We start from the raw sequence: 10,946 nt of genomic DNA on the forward strand, positions 1-10,946 counted from the left end.
ACAGCATCCCATCACAAGGTTCATTGCTAAACATATAGTGCGTTCCCCAGAGAAACTATAAGCGAGACAAACATGGCAATGGTCCACATTGAAGAGGAGAAAAAAGAAGATTGAGGTTGGATATCTTTTATAACATAAAACAATAGAGGTTATATTTTGTTGTTAGATTGGTCAGTAAACGTTAGAGGTATATTTGTAGTTTGATAGGTCAATAAACAATAGAAGTTATATTTGTAGTTAGATCGGTCAGTAGAGGTTATAATTGTACTTAGATCGGTCTGTAAACAACAGAGGTTATATTTGTAGTTAGAGTCGGTCAGTAAACAATAGAGGTTATAATTGTAGTTAGATTGGTCAGTAAACAATAGAAGTTATATTTGTAATTTGAACAGTCAGTAAACAATAGAGGTTTATATTTGTAGTTAGATTGGTCAGTAAACAATAGAGGTTGTAATTGTAGTTAGATCGGTCAGTAAACAATAGAGGTTTATATTTGTAGTTAGATCGGTCAGTAAACAATAGAAGTTATATTTGTAATTTGAACAGTCAGTAAACAATAGAGGTTATATTTGTAGTTAGATTGGTCAGTAAACAATAGAGGTTGTAATTGTAGTTAGATCGGTCAGTAAACAATAGAGGTTATATTTGTAGTTAGATCGGTCAGTAAACAATAGAAGTTATATTTGTAATTTGAACGGTCAGTAAAGGGTAGAGGTTATATTTTGTAGTTAGATCGGTCAGTAAACAATAGAATTTATATTTGCAATATGAACGGTCAGTAAACAATAGAGGTTATATTTGTAGTTAGATCGGTCAGTAAGCAATAGAAGTTATATATTGTAGTTAGATCGGTCAGTAAACAATAGAATTTATATTTGCAATATGAACGGTCAGTAAACAATAGAGGTTTATATTTGTAGTTAGATCGGTCAGTAAGCAATAGAAGTTATATTTGTAGTTAGATCGGTCAGTAAACAATAGAAGTTATATTTGTAATTTGAACAGTCAGTAAACAATAGAAGTTAGATTGGTCAGTAAACAATAGAGGTTATATTTGTAGTTAGATCAGTCAGTAAACAATAGAGGTTATATTTGTAGTGAGATCGTCAGTAAACAATAGAGGTTATATTTGTAGTTAGATCGGTCAGCAAACAATAGAGGTTATATTTGTAGTTAGATTGGTCAGTAAACAATAGAAGTTATATTTGTAATTTGAACAGTCAGTAAACAACAGAGGTTATATTTGTAGTTAGATCAGTCAGTAAACAATAGAGGTTATATTTGTAGTTAGATTGGTCAGTAAACAATAGAGGTTATATTTGTAGTTAGATCGGTCAGTAAACGATAAAGGTTATATTTGTAATTTGAACGGTCAATAAACAATAGAGGTTATATTTGTTGTTAGATCGGTCAGTAAACAATAGAGGTTATATTTTGTAGTTAGATTGGTCAGTAAACAATAGAGGTTATATTTGTAGTTAGATCGGTCAGTAAAACGATAAAGGTTATATTTGTAGTTAGATCGGTCAGTAAACGATAAAGGTTATATTCGTAATTGGAACGGTCAGTAAACAATAGAGGTTATAATTTGTTGTTAGATCGGTCAGTAAACAATAGAAGTTATATTTGTAATTTGAACGGTCAGTAAACAATAGAGGTTATATTTGTAGTTAGATCAGTCGGTAAACAATAGAGGTTATATTTGTAGTTAGATCGGTCAGTAAAAACAATAGAAGTTTTATTTGTAATTTTGAACGGTCAGTAAAGGATAGAGGTTATATTTGTAGTTAGATCGGTCAGTAAACAATAGAAGTTATATTTGTAGTTAGATCGGTCTTACTAGTAAGCAATAGAGGTTATATTTGTAGTTAGATCGGTCAGTAAACAATAGAGGTTATATTGAAGTTAGATCGGTCAGTAAACAATAGAGGTTATTTTTGTAGTTAGATCGGTCAGTAAACAATAGAAGTTTATATTTGTAATTTGAACGGTCAGTAAAGGATAGAGGTTATATTTGTAGTTAGATCGGTCAGTAAACAATAGAAGTTATATTTGTAATATGAATGGTCAGTAAACAATAGAGGTTATATTTGTAGTAAGATCGGTCAGTAAGCAATAGAGGTTATATTTGTAGTTAGATCGGTCAGTAAACAATAGAGGTTATATTTGTAGTTAGATCGGTCAGTAAACAATAGAGGTTTATATTTGTAGATAGATTGGTCAGTAAACAATAGAAGTTATATTTGTAATTTGAACGGTCAGTAAACACCAAAGGTTATATTTGTAGTTAGATCGGTCAGTAAACAATAGAGGTTATATTTGTAGTTAGATCAGTCAGTAAACAATAGAGGTTTATATTTGTAGTTAGATCAGTCAGTAAACAATAGAAGTTAGATTGGTCAGTAAACAATAGAGGTTATATTTGTAGTTAGATCGGTTAGTAAACATTAGAGGTTATATTTGTAGTTAGATCGGTCAGTAAACAATAGAGGTTATATTGTAATTTGAACAGTCAGTAAACAACAGAGGTTATATTTGCAATATGAACGGTCAGTAAACAATAGAGGTTATATTTGTAGTTAGATCGGTCAGTAAGCAATAGAAGTTATATTGTAGTTAGATCAGTCAGTAAACAATAGAAGTTATATTTGTAATTTGAACAGTCAGTAAACAATAGAAAGTTAGATCGGTCAGTAAACAATAGAGGTTATATTTGTAGTTAGATCGGTCAGTAAACATTAGAGGTTATATTTGTAGTTAGATCGGTCAGCAAACAATAGAGGTTTATATTTGTAGTTAGATCGGTCAGTAAACAATAGAAGTTATATTTGTAATTTGAACAGTCAGTAAACAACAGAGGTTATATTTGTAGTTAGATTGGTCAGTAAACAATAGAGGTTATATTTGTAGTTAGATCAGTCAGTAAACAATAGAGGTTATATTTGTAGTTAGATTGGTCAGTAAACAATAGAGGTTATATTTGTAGTTAGATCGGTCAGTAAACGATAAAGGTTATATTTGTAATTTGAACGGTCAGTAAACAATAGAGGTTATATTTGTAATTTGAACGGTCAGTAAACAATAGAGGTTGTATTTGTAATTTGAACGGTCAGTAAACAATAGAGGTTATATTTGTAATTTGAACAGTCAGTAAACAATGGGTAGCAGGTACTGCAAAGTAGCAAACCATATTATTTTTGTGTGTATGACATTGTCTGCATTAATTTCAACCTATTCACAAATACATGAAATCACAATCATTCAATGTGTCTTACTTACGATTAGTCACAATCTCTCGTTCTTATTCGTTTTATACATATATTGGCAAAACATTTTAATTCATGTTCGAGGTCTTGCGGAAATGTATTGGTTTACAGAATTTGTTTTACACACAGACCTGAGCTCTATCGTAGATAATGTGAATTTGATATTTTTGTGCCTGCAGAAAACTTGATGCCCAGGTGAAGCGTGTGATGTTGAACAGACAGGACATACGTGGCTGGTACTTCTTCCAAGGAGCCACAGATTCTAGACAGATCTCTCAGGATGACTACAAAGAATCCAAGGGAACTGCCTGGTGAGCCTTGGGGAGTTTTCTATAGCACAAGGAGACACCCTACTTGTAGTTTGAGTGACAACGTACAAAGACTTTCTGAATTGGACTCTAACAAGTGGGAATCTTGTAAGAGGACTTTTAAGTGATATTCTTTGGGAATCCTTGTTGAGTAAAATTTAGAATCCCTTAATAGACAGAAAATTTTGTGACTTTACTTTGAAAGTGAGTGAGCATATTAAATATATGAATTTAACTTTATAATAAAAAGTTAAAGTGGTTTTAATTTGTGTCTGTGTTCTCTGTGATGTATGTAGCCAGCATGCTTTGGCTGTTTCTACCAGTAGAGAACTGGAGACCTTGAATAAAGGTCAAAATCATTCATTTGAACAAACTTGCTAGCAGTGGCGTAGCGCTCGTGCATGCTTGCAGGCTTGAGCATGCAAAATAATATTCTGACTAACATTTTTTGTACAATATGAAAAAAACACAACATTTTCATTCAGGTAACGCTGCAGAATATTAATGACGTTATTAATACATGTGATATGACCGACTGTATGCCTAACATAACTTTGTGCATATATTTGAAAGACTTTCTAGTGAAGATTGGGCATTCCGGAAATTTATCAGAATAGTCTATATATATTCCGTCTTTGCATATTACAGAATTAGCTTCCGTGTGGGTAGGTATATCCATTGTGACGTCATTTTTGTGAATGCAAGTCACGTCGATTTCTCTGAAAATTATGACGTTACGTTCGCAAACAAATGATGTCATAATCACTACCTACACGCAAGTGCAGATAACTCTTTAATATGCAAACACAGAATATTCGGTTACAAAGTTGTGGTTATGTTTGAATCATGTCGAAGACAACATTAGACTTCTTCACCAAAATCTCTCAAGCAAATGTGGATTTTGAATCGACAAACAAACGATTACCAAAATAAGCAACATCGCATGAAAAGTTAGAAATATTCTAAAAAGCAAATTAATATGTTTAAAATGATAGCAAAAACATCTAAAATATCACTTGCAACATGTTTTTGACCTTAGTTACGATGATTTTTATCACAGGCGGCCATCTTGGATTTTGGTAGTTAAAGTTTGTTACCGCTATTTCTCAAAAAGTACTGAAGGGATCTTTCTTAAATTTCATATGCAGGTTCTCCTAGGACCCTAGTTGTGCATATTGCGTTTTGGGACCGATCGGTGAACAAGATGGCTGCCAGGCGGCCATCTTGTATTTTGATAGTTAAAGTTTGTTACCGCTATTTCTCAGAAAGTACTGAAGGGATCTTTCTCACATTTCATATGTAGGTTCCCCTACGACCCTAGTTGTGCATATTGCATTTTGGGACCGATCGGTGAACAAGATGGCCGACAGGCGGCCATCTTGGATTTTGATAGTTAAAGTTTGTTACCGCTATTTCTCAGAAAGTACTGAAGGCATCTTTCTCAAATTTCATATGCAGGTTCCCCTAGGACCCTTGCTGTGCAAATTGCATTTTGGGACCGATCGGTGAACAAGATGGCCGACAGGCGGCCATCTTGGATTTTGATAATTAAAGTTTGTTACCGCTATTTCTCAAAAAGTGCTGAAGGGATCTTTCTCAAATTTCATATGTAGGTTCCCCTAGGGCCCTAGTTGTGCATATTGCATTTTGGGACCGATCGGTCAACAAGATGACTGCCAGGCGACCATCTTGGATTTTGATAGTTAAAGTTTGTTACTGCTATTTCTCAAAAAGTACTAAAGGGATCTATCTCAAATGTCATATATAGGTTCCCCTAGGGCCCTAGTTTTGCATATTGCATTTTGGGACCGATCGGTGAACAAGATGGCTGCCAGGCGGCCATCTTGTATTTTGATAGTTAAAGTTTGTTACCGCAATTTCTCAGAAAGTACTGAAGGGATCTTTCTCAAATTCATAGGTTCCCCTTGTACCCTAGTTGTGCATAGTACCTCTTAGGAGTGATGCATAATGCCTTTCGGGACTGATCGGCAACAAGATAGGCAACTGGCCGCTATCTTAGATTTCATTGTTGAAGTTTGTTACCACTATTTCTTAGAAGGTACTATAGCGATCTGTCTCAAATTTTATATGTAGTGTGTTTGAAAAAGTTTGAAAAGCAGTGAAAAGATCCCTCTTTCCATTGTCAGACATTGATCATTCTTTGGTGAGCGCCAAGATCCCTCTGGGATCTCTCGTTTAAATAGACATCTAAATAGACCAGAATAGGTAGAAAACTAAATATAATCTTTCATTTTTTTAATGGGGTGTTCGAGGACAAGTCCCTTCTTACGCAAATTCCGCCATTTTGACAGTGGTCTTTGACTCGCTGTCATGAAAAAAACAAACACGTGAACTTAATTTTAATTTTGTTGAAAATATTCGCCATAAGGTTGTCCTCAGTTAAAATAACACAAAATTCAACCATTGCTTACTATTTTAATTTTTAAGCCAAAATCGTTGTTTTTTGTTCGAGCACTGGTCCCGATTTCCCGAATCAAATTTAAATCAGGTCAGGGGAGTCTAGTATAGGCCTAGTACGATTATATAATGTAGACAATATAAAATCACCACTGTTCTAATTTTGTGTAGTATTTTTGCGTGGTTGTCACCTAAATATTGTGACCTCAATTTAACCATTCGTATATACTTTAATAGTTACCATAGAGGTAAAATAGCTGCTACATTGTAATAATTTCCCGTCAGCTTCTGGGGGTCTTCGTCCCCCATACCCCCTACCGGGGCTTCGCCCCTTGACCCTGAGCAGGGGCTGCAACCCCCTGCACCCCAAAGCATGCAGGTTTTTCCAAACCTAGCTACGCCTCTGGCTAGTACTTCATCTCGTCATGCTACAGGCTCAATATCTGGTCTATTGGGTTCACAAGAAGTTGTTCAGTACACTGGTTTGGTTATTGAGAAAAAGTCATTTAAATAGTATAGCATTTTTTATCCCAATAACCTTGAATGAAAATAAATGTCATTCATTTGAACAAACTTGATATCCCTTCATCCAAGCATGCTACAGGCCAAATATCAGTACTTAAGTCTTTTGGTTATTAAGGAGAAGTTGTTTCAAGATTTTAGCCTTTTTGACCTCTGTGACCTTGATTGGTGGTCAATGTCATTCATTTCAACAAACTTGATATCCCTTCATCCATGCATGCTACAGTCCAAATATCAGTACTTTAAGTCTTTTGGTTATTAAGGAGAAGTTGTTTCAAGATTTTAGCCTTTTTGACCTCTGTGACCTTGATTGGTGGTCAATGTCATTCATTTCAACAAACTTGGTAGTACTTCATCACAGGCCCAATATCAGGTCTCCAGTGCTGTTAGTTATTCACAAGAAGTCGTTTAAAAATGTTAGCCTTTGTGACCCCTGTGACCTTGAATGAAGATCAATGTCATTTATTTGAAAACTTGATAGTCCTTCATCCCAGCATGCTACAGGCCAAATATCGGTACCCTGGGCATTTTGGTTATTGAGAAGATTTAAGGACAGCGGACGCACGGCAGATGACAACGGACAAAGCATGATGATTATACGTCATCCTGACCCTTCGGATCAGATGATCTAAAAAGCAGCTATGACCAGAGTTATCTGTTGGAGAAGTTCGAAAAGCTGCATGATCATGGTAATCTTTGAACAGACTTCCAAACATTGAACTGATTTTGTTTCCTGTCAACACATTCAAGCATTCACATTAATATTTAGAAAAAGAAAAAGACGAAGATACAGGACTCCTATACATATCTTGGATTGATATTCAATTTTAAAGGCATACTACCTTTTCAGAGCAAAACAAAGGTTTCTTGGACAAAAACCAACATCTATAACATCAGAAAATATATACCAATGGCCTAGGATGAGCTTACAACAACAAACATATGCAAGCTTTCCTGCGTATTTGATAACTGTGGGTTTCATTTCGCTGTTTTGCCGTTTGGCGCAGTGATAATCAACTACCGAGCGGTATTTGGGACGACGGCGGGAAACTTCATAAGACGACCCGCGATATAAAAATAAACATTTCATTTATTTTAATCAAATTGCAGGTGATGATAAGTGTAGTATTAACGGTAAGTTAATAACTTTTGTAAATCTACAAAATCATCGATGTCGTTTTACATTCCCATTTTAAAAATTAAAATCCGTTTCGGAGAGGTAATGGGCTTTTAATCATTTAATCAACAGTGTCAAACTATGGTGGCTGTATGGAAACGTACATTTTTGTATTTGGGCCTTCTTTTGTCGTGATAAATCATAGTCTAAACGACTTTAAAAACGCGACATGACGTGTTCCTTGAGGATTTAGCGACATGTTTTATACGACTTAATCACTAAAACCCACATTTTGGCGATGGTAACAAACACGACATTTAATAGATACACGACGGGTGACTTACTATTACGTCGACATGTACCGATAAAGATATGAAGGCGACTTACCAAAGTCGTCCATTTCACAAGTTATAACATCATGTCGACATGAACAAATCGACTTGCCTTGGAAAAACATGAAGTCGATATCCTGAATATCACCTGATTATACAAGCAATCATCAATAGCCGAAGAATGACAAAGGTGAAAGAAAGATGGGCTTCCAAAGGGTATGTTAAACTTAACCTGTGAATACAGTGTAATAATGTGAATACCATTCAAATTAATGATTAAAATCTGATTACATTCATTGTAATTATGTTTTTAAATACATTTTGAAATGTGCTTTATATTTGACGGAGAAACAACGTTAAACTAATTAATACAATTATCATTTATCATCACAGGATCAACACAATTTGAAATATTTTGCCCTCTAAATAATCTAGATCTATAACATAATAACCTGAAGGCATGTTTGGCGTTTCATGCTTGTACTGTGAGGTTTTAGCTGTTTATGAAAGTGTTAAACACAATATGTTTGTTTTCCAGTTTCTGATATTGCTGAATTACTTTGTATTATCGGAGACTGTTTTTCCATACCCAGGAGATAATGATAATGATTGATGATCTTCTCAGGTACTACTTTGGACTTTTGTATAATTCACGTGAGATCTGCGGTTTTCTTGTGCTTGATCATGGAGTTGTCATCAGCATGTCAACAGTAAAACGAAAGTTGAGACTTGGATTAAGGAGACATGCATGTGAGAGGCTATTGCAAGAGATAATACAAACAAATATTTACATTGCCACTGCACAGTATCTATATGTTGCTACTACGCCAAAAATGTGTTATTTTCCGACATTAACATTGTCAGTTAGGCTCTGGCGTACTGATACCATAATCAAAGTTCAAGAGGTCACGAAAAGACAGTGTTTAAGTCTGTGTGAGAATTCACTGAAAGATTATTGAAAGATTTTAAAAAATTTGTCAGTATGAAAATATATTCTAATTTAAAAATTTCAAATGGATAGAAGTGTTGTATTTATCCATTTATATCCGCTTTATTTCATAACTGCAATTGTTGAGTCGGTTGTCCATGACAACACACCGGAAGAACACTATTTTCCGCCAATTCAAAGGCTGTCCTATCAAATGGTATTTTGCTATATGCAGACGTATAAGTTTTATTTTCATACTTTATTTTTACTTAATTTCTTTTTAAATTGGGAATGACTACTTAAAATGTAAATATAAGCATTGGCTGTCATATTTTTGACATGCATTTGTGTGTAACATACATTGGGTGTTCAAGCATATCTATCATGTTGCGCTAACGCGCACCATTGGCCATGCTAGAACACCCAATGTATGTTACACAAGAATGCGTGTCAAAAATATGACAATTTATGCTTAATTAATAATCTGCACCGAGAGGCCTTCTGTAATTTAGGCTACAAAGCATTGTGGAATTTACTCCAAGTTGTTTTTGGGATGCGTTCGTTTCCGAATACCGTGAGGACATACTGAAGCATCACTGACGTAAAAGGAGTGCATCTGAGATCAAGACGTTGTTTACGACGGAAATTATACTATAGTAAAGGTCCTTAATTATTATCTCATACATATTGATAGATACGATAAGCTTAAACCGTTTGGTATAGCGATTAATGGAGCTATAGATAGATTTTCACGAAAAATAGCATATAAGTTGGGCTTTCTTACAACAATCCGAAGTTAATTAGAAATATGTACCTAAAGTTCATCGTCCAGTTGGGAAGGGTTCCGCGCGAGTAAGAGATGCTGGTACTGCGAATGTTTTAGAGGACTTACAGATCAGTTATAGAATGCATGATGCTGATAAGATGGTAGGCAATACGGAGTTCCATTACTTGCAGATCAAGTTGCAATCAACGAATAGAACTTTTATGAGTCACTTTGCGATTTACATTTACTGACTTATATAATTACTCGATAATTAATTTTCGAGACATGAGAGTTAGCGGTATGTTTGATAGAGCAAACCCTCTTCATATTGAATGCATGAGTTTTTGTTTTTTTGTCTTTCATTCAAGAACAATTGGATATATTTATCCTTAATTGGAAGGTACATCGAATTAGAACCCAGCGACACCTTAATATACATCATACCTCATGGAATCCCAGATGTACTATACAAAATATATCAACCTGAAATCTATGAAGCTTATGACCGCTTCCATCCTACTCCACTAAACCTGCCTTTATTATTAGTTTTTTTTTTGTCTAATACTTCTTAAAATGCGTATATTAGGCAGGTTTAGCGGACTACTTTCATCTACTCCCGTGTGCTTTGGAAACCATAGACGCAGTCATCAGGGGTTGTACAGATGATTTTTTTTATAAATTATTAAATTGACAGCTGTAATTAGAAGTGACAAATTAAAAACATGGCTTGCAATAGAGGATATTGATGAGCTTTTCTTTGCTTTGATAAATATGTTTAATTATTTATCTCACCAACATCATTAAAATGTCTATGAATAGATAATAATCGCATAATTAAAAAAAGATAATAAGTAAGTTTGTGGTTAAAGCTTAAGACATAGAGATATCTACTGCAATTTATTTATATTATTTTCGCGTACACGTAACTATGGGTAATGTAATGAGACAAGTTATTTGAACACTAGTATGACATCACGTGTAGAAATTACTATTGAAATGAATATTGTATGGATATACCAGAGTCGCCTCTTGGAAATACATTAAAATTTTACCGATACACGTAAAAAGACTTTATAAAATCGTTCATTCATAATGCTACCGTAAAATCAACGATAATAAATTTTAAAGTCACAATATGTTATTTTTATTAAATTTATGGTCAGTATAAATTATGGACAATGTTGATTAACAAATAGTTTACTCCTTAGTTTTACATTATCTACTGATTTCAATCAATTATTTAAGCATTGAATTGTCTTCCTATAGAATCTATGGTCTATATAGATTCC

The 10,946-nt window shown here is 34.2% G+C and overlaps 1 pseudogene; it reads left to right on the forward strand.

Annotated features, from left to right (window-relative positions):
* The first annotated feature begins 8,486 nt into the window (after positions 1 to 8,486).
* LOC138311881 (uncharacterized) lies at positions 8,487 to 10,348 on the forward strand (annotated as a pseudogene).
* Positions 10,349 to 10,946: the final 598 nt, after the last annotated feature.

The sequence above is a fragment of the Argopecten irradians genome, unplaced genomic scaffold (assembly GCF_041381155.1).
Source record: "Argopecten irradians isolate NY unplaced genomic scaffold, Ai_NY scaffold_0144, whole genome shotgun sequence".
Classification (NCBI taxonomy): Eukaryota; Metazoa; Mollusca; class Bivalvia; order Pectinida; family Pectinidae; genus Argopecten; species Argopecten irradians.